Source organism: Symphalangus syndactylus, chromosome 19 (assembly GCF_028878055.3).
Source record: "Symphalangus syndactylus isolate Jambi chromosome 19, NHGRI_mSymSyn1-v2.1_pri, whole genome shotgun sequence".
NCBI lineage: Eukaryota > Metazoa > Chordata > Mammalia > Primates > Hylobatidae > Symphalangus > Symphalangus syndactylus.
In genome coordinates, this window is record NC_072434.2 from 79,174,322 (window position 1) to 79,188,017 (window position 13,696).

Consider the following 13,696-nt stretch of genomic DNA (forward strand, 5'->3'; position numbering starts at 1 on the left):
TACATATTTCCTGAGCATTTTAAGTGCATTTTAATTTTGTGTACTATTTAATGGTAAATCACAGTATATATCCTCAACATAATACTTCATATCCTTACAGTCCAATTATTCAGTCAGCCTTCACTTCTTCAGATTAAACAATATAACTTCAATTTGCATATGTTCTCCAGGTTATTGCAAAATAAACCTGTTTCAGTGTATTTGAAGTATAGAACAGTGATCGTTTTAAATCACAGTCAATTGCCCAGCTTTTCATTTGAATAAAATTCAGGTACCATTTAGTTCACAAAGATAATTTTACTTCAAGATTTACAGTTGTGCCGCTCATCTAAAGCACTCTTCCTCACCCTCTCCCCAGCACTATTTCTTTCTCACTAGCCCTCAAACCCACAAGGCCTCATTCAAAAATGATGAATCAAGAAGAAAATATAATGTAAATAGCGGCTGTATTAGAAAAATGCACTGGGAATCTTTGAAAACCAGGGAGAATATATTAATATTCTATATTTCTTTTATCATACAAAAAAAAAAAGGCAGGCTATGCCTTAGAGCAAGGCTGCAACAGTGTGTCCCATGTAGGAAAGATATTTGCAAGGCCATCTGGCCTAAATGCTCACCATTAACCAAAGCAGGAGCTTTGGGAAGCTCCTGGGAAGTCCAGCCATGTGGGGCCACCGAAACATAATGGAAAATGCCCAGCACACACTACACGCTTCTTCATTACATTGGCTCAATACTGAGCATGACCGCACAGGACAGCCTTCTTGCATGACACTAAGGTTTTGTAGGTGACCTGCCACCTGTTAGATTTCCACTTCCTTTGTTCTCCTACAGTGAGGTGTTTGTCCTGAGTTGATGGGAGGACAGATTTTGGTGGGAAGATGATGATCTGAGTTTAAAGGGGCTCTGAGACAGCCACATGCAGCTGTCTAGTAGGTTATGGGAATACCCATCCAACGCTCTGGAAAGAGGTCCTTGCTGGAGATGGAAATCTAGGGTCCTTCACATTGGCATGGTTGTTGGAACCACGGCTGGGTCAGAGTTGTTGAGGAGCACACACCTCTGAAGGGGGAAGAACAAGGAACCTTGGGAGCACCAATAATTGCTGGATACACGAGCTCTGCGACAGGAAGGCAAGCATAAGGCTGTCATGCCATAAAAACTAAGGCAAGAGAGAGTTTCCATGCGAGGGAGAGGTCACACGAACTGAATACAGTCCAAAGGACTGTAAGCAGTGGAGGATACTATTTAGGAGGTCTAAATATAGCTCTAGTAATCTGAGAAAGGATAAGTTACAATGAAACAATTACGGGTAAGGGAGAAGCTAGCTAGATTTCACTGGACTAAAAAGGAGTAAGAAAGGAGTGGCCTGGCGTGGTGGCTCTCGCCTGTAATCCCAGCACTTTGGGAGGCCGAGGCAGGTGGGTCATGAGGTCAATAGATCGAGACCATCCTGCTCAACATAGTGAAACCCCGTTTCTACTAAAAATACAATAACTAGCTGGGCGTGGTAGCGCACACCTGTAATCCCAGCTACTCGGGAGGCTGAGGCAGGAGAATCGCTTGAACCCTGGAGACGGAGGTTGCAGTGAGCCACGGTCGTGCCATTATTGCACTCCAGCCTGGTGACAGCTAGAGACTCTGTCTCAAAAAAAAAAAAAAAAAAAAGAAAGAAAGAAAGAAAGGAGTAAATGGCAACAGCAAGATAGGTACATAGAATGGAAAGAGTAGGGAGGGCCATGTGGACACTTAGCTCTTCTGTCTACAGGTTGCACAACTTCAATCATCCGACAGGCCTGTGAGCACCTTCGGTGTGACAGTCTGTTCAGCACTGGGGCTATAAAGATAAACAAGACAAAGTCCATGTGCTCAAAGAGCTCTCCGTCTGTGATCCCAGAGAGACATCTGGACAGAGACGTCAAAATACAAAACAATAAATTCTGGACAGGGCAGTGTTTAGCACGAATTGTGATCTGGAGGACAAAGACACAGTCCTTGCTCTCACGGAGCTCACCATCGAGGGATGCCCACAGGCAGCTGTAATAGAGCGGAAGTGATACATCTTTAACAGAGGGTGCTTTACTTGGGACACCCAGAAAAAAATGAAATTTTAACTGCAGATTCAGGAAGTTCTCCATGAAAAGGCGGCAGTTGATTCAAAACTCGAACAATGCGCTGTCAGGGCTCGTGGGCTGGCTGAGACTGTCACTTCAGGCAGAGGATGTAGCGTTCTGAGGGGAAGAAGGAAAGTTTTAAAAAGAAACTTCTGGAGACACTGTCTTGATGCAAGGAGTAAACATAAAGTACAAATCTGGAACACAGCGTCAGACTTACTAGGAAAGTTACTTGGATCAGGGCCTCTGAAATCACCCAGACCCAAGCTCCGTAACTGCTCTGGTAGAAAGCTGGGCTCTGTGCTATGGAGACAGTACTGACATTTCATCTTCCCAAGGCACGTCCCCTGGCTCCGTGATGTGGCCGTACAACAAGCCTGCCTTTTGTTACTGTGTGTGCACACATGTAAGTGCTCTCGACAAATCTGTCTGTATTCCTGCCTCTCCTCCAGTCCTTCTTGGGCAACGACATTGCCCTCAGCCTCAAGGAAAAAAAACAGACACCGCCGGCTGGAGATTACTGAGTAAACCTACAATGTCCTCATACTTAAGGCCCCGTCTGTGGTTCCACCATGAAGGTCACATATCCTCTCTCCTAAAAAGACCCTCATGTCTCCATTTAAGTATTTGTTTGTGAAAATGTTGTATTGTATTGAAATTATTGTATAAAGATAAGGCCTTGGTACAAAATCTAGGAATGTGAGGTTTAAACACAGTTGGATAAATTTTTTTAAATCACATTGCAACTTTTAATTAAGTCGAGGGAGCTTAATTTAAACAAATAAATGATTAGTGTTGACTACCAGAGTATAAACAAGACTGTAGTTTTAAAATGTAATCAACGTTCTCCCCATTTTCAGATATTATCCTGGTCTGAATTCCTCGTCCTGTCCTCTCTATGCAACAAGAGGCACAGTGAGCTGTGGTCTGGGCTGTTTTTGCAGCCCCTCTTTGGCGACAACAGGGTAGAACCCACAGCCATCAAATCAGCCTCTAGGTTGGCCCAAAACATCACAGTGGGCCTGGACATGATGGAGTATTTCCAGGCACATAGAAACTTGGCCTTTATTCTTCCGGGTTGTAAATCTGGCACCTCTCAGGATCAGTAAATAAGCTTTTTTAAAAGCCCAAACAAACCATAAGGAAATCCTGCATTCTGAAACAAAAGGTATGAAAGCTAAGTCAAGACCCACGCTGCCATTGTGTCGCTTGCCAGGATGTGAGCTGCTGCCTTGGGAGAAAGATAACATGAAAGAGGCCATAATTGCAGGGCTGAGACTCCAGGTCCCATGAAAACAGGATAAAAAATAGCAAGCAAGAAGTGTTCCCTGAGCTTTCAGCTGGGCCAGGGTGGGGAAAAAAATCAAAAGAGCAACCCTCTCCTGAACTTGTTGAAGAAATGGAGACACACGGGGAGGAGAATGAGAAAGAACATCAAGGACAAGTTAACGTGTTTAGGAAAAATACGGGGGCAGGAGAGAAAAAAAAAAGGAGGAATGATTTAATGCCAGCCAAAGTAACTAAGGGGAAGAAGGTGTGTTTTTATAAACATGTTTGCTTTTGTGTGTGTGTGTGTGTGTGTGTGCCGGTGGAAGAGTGTGGAAAAAGAGAAACCAGGTCCATTAATGAAGGAGAAGGGTGTTGCAAGGGAAATGACTAAATTAGCTGAGCTTTTAAACTGTATTTAAAAAATTAGCTTAAATGAGATAAATAAAGATAAGAGGTAAGAATGATTGGGAGGATGCAGTCAATAAACTATTGATAAGGAGGGTTAAAGGAGTATTTAGAGAAATTGAAGATATGCAAATGAGAGGTCAAAATAACAGTAGCCCAGTGTAGTTAGTGGAACTAGCTGAAGAATTTGGAACACCACGGCGGGACTTCATAACCACTCAGTCTACAGAGAGCACTAAGAACACACATCCTAACATTGTATAGCACCTTATACTAACATCGTGCATGATAAATGCATTCATTGTTCTCACATTCGCACATTCATCTGAGTCTGGTCTTTACCTCCACTATCAGCAGCAATGTGATAGGACTGACCAAAGCGAAAGATGTTTAAAACTCCTTTTGGTATGAAACAGAAGCAAAATCACCTCTCAGTAATAAAGAAGGACATTGAGGCATTGAGAAGTCAAAGGAATTGCTGAAGATGAAACACCAAGTCAGTGACTAAGTTCTGACCCATTTTTAAGAATTCAGACATATTCCCCCAAAAAGAAAGAACGTATTTAATGCAGGCTTTCAGATAGGGAGTCCCACTAGCGCTGGGAACCATTTCAGAAGTAGACCTTGCCTGCATTCATAACGTGACTATTGCTGTAGTTAATTCTCCCCATTTGCCTACTCCAAGTTACACTTAGCCAATGGCACAGCTTAAAATTGGAACACCAAACCACTCTTTCAACCCTTACCCCAAGCAAATGTCAGAAGGCCTCCAGCTATTCTTTGTGAATTGCAAAATGGCCAGTGTCTGCCCCTTTACCCTTCCAGAGCCATGGAGTCTAGGTCTATGCCCAAGAGAGATGCATGAAATGTTTTACTGGTTTCTGCAAATAAGCCAGACCAAGGGAGAAACAGACCTTCAGCAAGTGATAACCAAATGCAAGTTTTGAGAATGTGGAGGAAGAGGAGGTAAGGTTAGTGAACACCCCTATACATCTTTTCAGTGTCTCTTGCTGAATTACCCAGCCCTGAGCTAATACCTTGCTGAATCACCCAGTCCTGATGCAGGTTTATGCTGTGTCCTGAATTGGTCTCTGGTGTCCCTTTCAGCTTCTGCCCCTGCAAACTGGGCAGTGCATCCAAGGTCTCCTGCTAACATCTGTCACTCATCGGAGCCACCTGATCTGAAGCGTTGTCAGGGTCAGTATTTTTGTTCTGCCTGCTCTGTTTTGCTAATGGATCAATGGCAGTCAGTAAAGAACAAACCGTGCCAGAAAAGAATGTCCTCTTCTTCTCAGCTGACTCGGCTCAGGACAGGAAGACGGGGGGCATCTGGCATTTGGGGAAGCCCTTGATTGTCCCTTAGGAAATGACTGAAAATGGATTTGTGTTGGCCTGGTTCTAAGAAGGTCACCCAGGTTGAATTTGAAAAGCAGAGGCACTGTGTCCACAAAAGAAAGTGATAAGCAGCAAGTCATTTCTCAGAGCTAATGTGCCCGAGTGTGTACCACCGGGATCCGTTTTATATCTCTCCACAGATCGGTGTGTTTTTCACGACAACCATTCCCATAGCAACCAGGTGTCCAGGCACTAAATGGATCTCAAGGATATGAAATCTCAGTCTGGTGAGGGAAGCCCACTCTGACTGCAGTTTCCTTGGAGTCATTTCACAATGAGGGCTGGTGTGCAGGTCCGGGGGAATGGGGCTTCTTCCTGAGGGCCCAGCTGGACACAAGAGACAGCCCTGGTGAGAGGGGAGCCTTTTCTTTTTCACGTTTGCTAATCATCCAGAAGAAAGGGTAAGACACTGGTAAATCAAATTCAAATGAAACTAAATGGGAAGATGTTGCGAATGCCAGTTGGATGGAGGAAACTACGTGGACAGCCACGGAAGCAATGACCACGTGAGACCTGCCCTGGAAAGGCCAGAATTGGAACCTCTGGGAGCCAATATTCCAAAGCAAGAAGCTAGAAGAGATTTACCAAGCAGAATTATTTGAGGAGATTGGGGAGAGGGAGAGATGACGATTAAGCTGAAAAAAAAAGGGACATTACAGGGTGTGCAGAGCTGAGGGCCGTGCAGGGAAGGGGCAGAGTAGTTCTAGCTGGACAAAAGCTTAGGTATTGGTCAGGGAAACGAGGTGCTCCCATGAATTGTCCAGGTGAGCCCAGACAGTGCACCCAGGGAAGAATGTTGAGGGCATGGAGGGTCATAGGAAGGAGTGAGGGAGAGCCCATACAACAGCATCCTCGTAAGGCAGCTCATGCTCGCCCAGAGGCAGCTACCTGTCATCGGGCTCTCCCTAAGGTCAGCCTTGCTAATGCTGAGCCCCTGCCTTCCACAGTTACCCTGTCCTGGGTCTTTGGTGATGGTCCTCCTCACCTCAACAGAGACGGACAAGGGCTCCTTTTGCTTTGAAGTGATGCCCACGTGCTTACTGCACAAGGGGGGCGAGGAAGAGCCAGGAAGGGAGGAACCGCCACGCCAGTGGGGGCAATGTGACAACACGGAACAAAGGGACATGCCATTGGAATCCTAGGAAGAAGTTTCTTAAGTGACATCTAAATAGGCTGCAAATGGCCTTTTCGAGGGAACTCCCATCCCTGCGATAATCTAAACCAGAATCAGACGAGATGGGGTGGACCGCATCTCGGGAGGAGCACATGGGTGTGAGGGAGGAGGGACGTGGCAACCTCATGCTCCCTTCTCTCTGTAATCACTCTGTCAACCCACGATTCTGGGAGGGGAGTTTGAAATGTGTGGTTTGTCTATTGCATGAAGATATTTGGATCCCCCAAATCTAGGTGTGTCTGGAAGAAAGCTGCCCTCTCCCAAAGGAAAGCTGGGGGTTAAATCCATAACTGTCAGTGTGTCTGGCAACAAAATAAAAGGAAACCACATTCTCCATGAATGAAGGGAGAAGCAGGAAGAAGGTAGTTTTTTGTTTTTAAAAAAATGAGTAAGATCCTCCAATATGTTTGAGATTATTGAGCAAATTATTTGAAAAGGGCCCTGGGTCACTAACCAAGAGATCATGGATGTAGAAACCACATTCTTCCAACTTCCCTTCCCAACCTGACCCCAGAGATAGCAGGTTGGGTACCCTGGGGGTCTTTGTTTAGTTAACCATTAACAATTCATAAAAGTACAGATCCCTGCACGGTAAGTCCAGTCCTCGGAATGTTATTAGAAAATCCTATTTCTAGTCTGTTATGAAACAGAGGTTTTGATGTGCTGCCAGGTTTATGGGGAACTCTGGAAACAACACTTGCTTCTCTGAGAAGCTGAGGCTGGGTGGGTGTTACATAAAGCTTTCCTAGCAACTTAGCTTTATCACAGAATGGGAGGCTGCAGTGGAAAAAATCAGACGAGTTAATGCAAAAACCTGAGCCAACCCACTATCCCCATTTGCTCTAAGGCCAGCCAGCAAATCTGTGGGAGTGATTTTAACCCACGGGGGAGCGGCAGGCCCAGGGCTCCGGTTGACTGCAGATTCAGCCCAGGAATGCTCGGGCAGCTCAGAGCTGAAAGGCACCTTCAGACAGACCTCACGGAAGGCAAAACAGCTCTTCTTGACTCTGAACCAATTGCTGATTGAAATTCACACAAACACATCTTCCCTTTCCTTCTTTGGGTCATTCCCAGTTTCTCCGGGCACTGCAGGAACAAAGGGGAGTAAGGTCACTTCGTCGAATCCCTGCCAAGGGAAATGCGTCTAATGCATGACGGTGTCTCTGAAGTCAATGGATAAGAATCTCATTTCTAAACTCTTGGATCCAAAAGTATGCCTCTTAGGATGGAATCCTTCTGTGGTGTTGGTTGACAGCTTTTTGGGGTTTCTGAAAAGCATGTGTCCAGTCCATTGTTTTTAATCTCCCAGGGCTCGGGTGGGGGAGGAAGGAGCTGGAAGAAGAAACCGTGCAAAAATCCATTTGGAAGCTGCAAATCAAAGCTAATAGGCTCTCCTGATCTGCTCACACACAGTGCCCAACCGGCGTTGTAGAGAGGAGGAAGAAAAGATTCCCCAGCCGTGAGGACAAGTGCAAGGCGAAGGGCTGGAATTGGGAGGGGAGCTCGTGTCAAGAGGGAGCTGGAACTCAAGTGGGGAGAGGAAAGGCAGTGGGAGAGAAGACAGCTCCTTTGTGGGCAGCCTCTGCGACATCTGCCCCAGGGGCCTAACGCCTCCCTCTGCGATGTCTCTACACCCAGGCTCTGTTGCTGCTTCCTCAAACATTATTCTCATTTGGGAAGGGAAAGAGTGGTTTTATAAGACCGGTGTCCACGTGAAGGCAGCCATCCAGTTGGTGGAGAACCTTTCCCCACATAAATTAGATTACTCCAAGTCTAGATGGTTCCTAGCCCCTAGTCCTCGCTGAAGACGGTACAAGGTGGGTGGCAAGGCAGAGGGCTGGAGGGAGAAGAGTAAAAAGCTCCTTGTTTGCGTTAAAACAAACAAACCCCAAGATATGCCACTTGGTTCAGAAGGTGAATTCCTACTTCAGGTAGTCCTTAAGAGTCACCAGAAATCCAGGAGCGAAATTGCACTGAGATTCTATTAACTGTGAAAAAAATAACGAAAAAAAACGGGCAACACAAAAAGAAGACAACCGGCCTGCCCAAAGAGGGCCGCGGAGTCCAGCCAGAGTCCCTTGTACCAGTAGATCATACTGTGTCCATTTAATAATAATAAGGGGCACCCTCCGTGGAGGCTTCACCCAAGGAGTCCTGTCCCACCCGCAGGCTCGGGCGCCCGCCTGCAGACCTCGGATGCTGGCCAGCGTCTTGTCGTGTAAAGCTATCCACAGCCAGCATGGCCTTAATGAGCCCATTTCAATTGAAATGAGATCAATACTACTCATTTTTCTCTTGCTGGCTCCCGAGTGATTCATGAATCTGAAAACTAGTTCATGAATCAGAGCAGGGTGGGGTGGGGGGGCTGGGGAGGAGGCAGGCAGGGGAACATTTGTGCAGTCGGCAAACCTCGATTCCTTTAATGAACCCAGCCATGAGTTGCATAACGCTGGCCTGCCTGCTAGTTTAAAACAGTCTTTTCGGAAGCAGCTTTCAGCTTGACTTATTCACCTATTTTCCTCCTGGAAAGGGGAAGAATGACACTGGGTACTGATTGTGTGTCTGTCTGTCTCAGGGAATATTTTTTGCTCTTTGTGTGTGGAGCCGAGAACGTGTGTCCATGTGTGTGTGCATACATGTATGATGGTCTTTGTGTGCACATCCCACATATGTGTGTGTGTGTTTGTGTGTGTGTGTGTGTGTATGAGTGAGCAATGTGTGACCCGCCTCGGGCCCTTTAAACCTGAACAGGAGCCAAGTTCATTTCTCAGCGGAGCTTCATAAGGAAGCACGAGCTGGGGCAGTTGGAAACCACATCCCTGTGAGTGCTGATTACAGCCTACTAAGGAAAATGAGATTTTTATCTCACAGGAATTCAGTTATAAAAATAAAATACAGCGTCTGGCTTGATTCAGCTAAATGTACAAGCACTAGGGTGTTTTTAATTTAACAGAGAAGCTGGACAAGAAGAATGACCTAAAACATTGCATTTAAAGAAAGTCAGAGGCGAGGGGGAGGCTACAGGAAGTGAGTGGGAGTAGAGATGTGTGTGTGTGTGTGTGAGAGAGAGAGAGAAACGGAGGGAGAGGGAGGGAGGAAGGGAGGAGGGAGGTGGAGAGAGAGAGAGAAAAACCACCCTGCTGGCAAATGAATGCAGCAGGGATGATGTCATTGGAACAGTTGGAGGAGAGAGGAGAAAAACAACTCGGAGCTGTGCTAATCCTGTTTGCTGCCCTGAAGGGAATGGAAGGCGGCCAAGGCAGGGAGTTCTGGGAAACCATATAAGGGTGCCAAACAAGCATTGCCGCCAACATTAGGAACTGACAGCTTTGTTCTTTGTAACTTGGCTGCCCGCCAGAGGCCTCATTTCAGCTCTGCGGCATGATTACCCTGGACGGCCGCCAGCCCCGCGCTGAGAGCTCCTTTTCTTCTCTCCGAGCTTTTTTTTTTTTTTTCCTCTTTCCCTCTGCCAAACATGCAGCAGTTACCATGGCAGTGGAAAGTAAAGTTTTAAAAAAACACAACAAAGTAGAGAGGCACGCCTTTATCCAGATGTGCCACATGAGCAGATAGAAAAGGCAGTTCACCTATTCATCGGGGCCTTTGACTGCAGAAGAAAACACTGGGGCACTGGCTGTCAAGTTCGGGAGGGAGGTGACTCCAGGATAAACAGAGCAGCGAGCAGCCCTGGCTGCAGACAGAGAGGGGCTGGCTCCCAGGCCTTATTTTCCTTTCCTCTCTCTCTCCCTTCCTGGGGCATTGTGGAGTGCGTAATGTGAAACGGAAAATGTCATGATTTCCACTGGGAATGTGTCCACGGTTTTGAGAAAGCTCCAGAAACTCAGGTCCATAAAGCACTGAGGGGAGGAGGAAGGGAGGGAGGAGAAGTGGGCGGTCACAGTGCCCTCTGGTCACCAAGGTGAACCCAGCGAGCAGGAGCCAGTACGTGGCCGTGGCCCAAGCCTCTGCCTGCTGCTGGAGCGTGGCCAGGCCGTCATCCTAGGGTTTCAGGCTGTTCGGGGGTCCTGGGTCCCATGGAGCCCCGGGACCTGAGGGACAGGGATGTACCCTTTTCCCCCTTGTAGGTGCAGCCAGTAGTTTGGCTTCACAGGGGGACTCTGAAGAGTCCAGTTCCCTATTTTTAATCAGGTTCGTTTTTCACCTGCTTAGAAAGTGGAACATCTCCTGAAAGGTGACAAGTCGTGATCAAAGGCAAGTCTCCAGGCAGAGAGTTGGCAGGTTTCCGAAGCAAAGGTTACTTAGAAGTGGAGGCTCCACTGCCAGCTTCCCCCCGCTACAAAATCTGACACTCCCCACCCTCAGGGTTCAGCAAGATTCTCGGAAAGGCCTTTTCTGATTCTAGGAGGTGCTGCAGCAGGAGCTGACTCGGCCATTTCCTGGCCTCTTTAGTTGGAAAATGACAGAAAGGCGGAAGCAGGGACTGCTACTGTGAGGCCCGTGGCAGCCTCCCTGAAAACAAATTGGCAAATTGTCACCTTCAGATGGACCACAGCTGGCCCTCTGAAGAGCCCTCCTTGGCCTTTCCAGAGTGTACGTGATTGTGTCCCATGTCCAGGGAGAGGACAGAGCCACCAGGAGGGTCAAGGTCTTGGAGGGAAACATGGGTGAGTAGGAGATGGACCCCAGAAATCCCTCTTCATGCTCCTCCCTGCTGTTATCACAGGCCTTGGCTGCCTTTCTCGGGAGGCATTCCCAGCTCAGAGTTGGGTATGCACTAAGTTAAAGCAAAGAGGGCCCTATTGGGGTGGGGGCGAGGGGACTTGGTTGACCTCCTTTGGGGATGTTGCGAAGCAGACCCATTCCCGCCCTTGCTGGCTGGAATGCCCAGTCCTTCCCTGCCTCCCTGCGCCCCACACACCCTGGCTGACACCTGTGCTGAGGACATGGCCGAGGAGAGCTGGAAGGAGCAGAGGAGGGGAGAATCGTGTACCAGTTCCCATACAAACAGGACCCACAGGCTTGGGGTCCCCAGAGGATGGCAGAGCCAGGGCAGACTGGGAGCTGCAGGCCAGACAGGGGCACTTTTGCCTCAGGGTGGGGAGACAGTACAAATAAAAACTTGTTGCTGGGCAAAACTGATCCAAAGATGAACTTCAGTTTCTTAAGAAGAGGCTCAGGTTTGGAAGTAGAACTTGATGTGGCGGTTGTCCCCTTTCCTTAACCTGCGACTCAAAACCAAGGGCAAGTGGATCTCTCACATCAGACACAGGAGCAGCCTCCTAGAGTCTGCTAGAGCAGCTACCCAGAGTGAGAGAGGGCTACTGACTTTGGAACTGATGCTCAGGTCAGGGCCTGGTCGAGCCACATCCCCGTCCTTCATTCCCAGTCCCTGGTGACCTTCTAGAAGCAACACTGAGTTCGGCGGCTTGGTGTCCACTGGGGCACAGCATGTCTGAGCCTAACCCGACAGCCTCCCATTGGCTCAGCTTGTCTTCCCAGGTACTGCCTGGAAAACCAGCCTCTGGCGGGGATGTCTGGGCCTGCCCTTCCTATCTCGACCTGGGTGGAAATCCGACTCCCTGGGCCTTGTTTTCAGAGTTCCAGTGTTCTCTCTCATAGCCTGTAAGTGGAGAAGGGCAAGCTGAAGAAGGAACAGGCTGTTTTCTCAGGGGGAAGCCGGGCAGCTCGTGTATGCCTCCCGGCATCGCTGCGTGGTGGGTTCATCCGGCCCTGAGGATATGAATTTGGTTCCTCCAGGAGCTCCCCCAGCCTCAAGATCCATGAATTCGATGGAGTATGCATGAAACTGCAGAAAACCCATTCCCCTCCCTTACATAGGAATGTTGTTTTCCTTTGAGGCTTGTCAGGCAGACTGAAGAGGAGGATCCTAGGAGACTTTTCTTTCCTGAGAAACCCAAAGAAAGCAACAGCAGATCTGTAGGTTGTGGGGGATGGGGGCAGGGGAAATGTATTTTCAGTAACAGAGACCTAAAGCAGAAACTATTTGCAAACAGGTGACCTGCTCAAGTTCTCCTGTGATCTTTCATTTCTAGTGCTGGTTTTTCCCCTTCATTAAAAAACCCAATTTAATTTCTTGCTTCACCTACATGGTAAAAATAATTACATACAGACATTAAGCCTGCACTAAAAATCAATGTACAGAGAGATTCCACCTTTGCTGTTAGTCATCACAGGGCTTGTTGGCTACAAATAGAAAGCATTTAAAATACTTCTCTTTGTAGAAAGACAAGTGAAACTAGTCACTAGCCCTGTCGCTGGAGAGCAGCCTTTGTATGTTAGCGAAAGTCAAGGGTCAGAAAGGAAGATGAGGCTCTAACAGGGATTTCATGGCGTCCGGGGCCCTGTTTTATTGGTGAAAGATACAAGGGCTGATCATCATCATAGAACGCTAACTTCAGATGCGGGACCTCCACGCCACTGCTGCTGCCTTAATGGACATAAGCATTCTTCTTTATTTCCTGGAGCTCAAGCCTGAACCACAGTGGGTATAAGGAGAACGCTGTAAGGCATGGCTGTTCCCAGGCCCCCGCCCTCCCATCTGCACAGCCATCTCATCGCAGTCTCCTGAAGACAGTGTCCTTGGGCTCCCAGGGCTGCTGGGGCTCAGGACAGGCTGTTGGCATGAAGAGGGTCTTTACAGCTCCACCCAGAGGGGTTTGGAGAGTTTGACGATTGCTGCAGGAGATGGGAAGCTCTTGCCACATGAGGGCCCAAATAAGTATTTAGGAGCCTGCAAAATCAGCTGGGCCCTAATCTACTCTCCAGCTGTTTCTAAGAGAGGTGATTTGAAAAACTGTCACTGAGGAAATTGGTTGTGAGGATTTTTAAGAGACTTGGGAGTCTGGCTAATGTTTGAATGTTTGTGATATGACATGCTGTATCTTGCATCTTCGTGGTACAAGGTAGATCAGCAGCTGCACACATCAGTGGGTCTTTGGCTCGTCCTATTTAAATGTATTCCAGCTGGGTGCGGTGGCTCACACCTGTAATCCCAGCACTTTGGGAGGCCAAGAGGGGCGGATCATGAGGTCAGGAGATTGAGACCGGCCTGGCCAACACAGTGAAACCCCGTCTCTACTAAAAATACAAAAATTAGCTGGGCATGGTGGCGTGTGCCTGTAATCCCAGCTACTCGGGAGGCTGAGGCAGGATAATCACTTGAACCAGGGAGTTGGAGGTTGCAGTGAGCCGAGATCGCACCACTGTCCTGGTGACAGAGCGAGACTCTGTCTCAAAAAAAAAAAAAAAAAAAAATGTATTCCATCTGGACATCTCTAGGATTAGTCAACAGGTTCATTGTTTTTATCTCTACAGCTTGTTTCCCATTCCAACAAGGCCTCCCACTGCAAGACAGAGA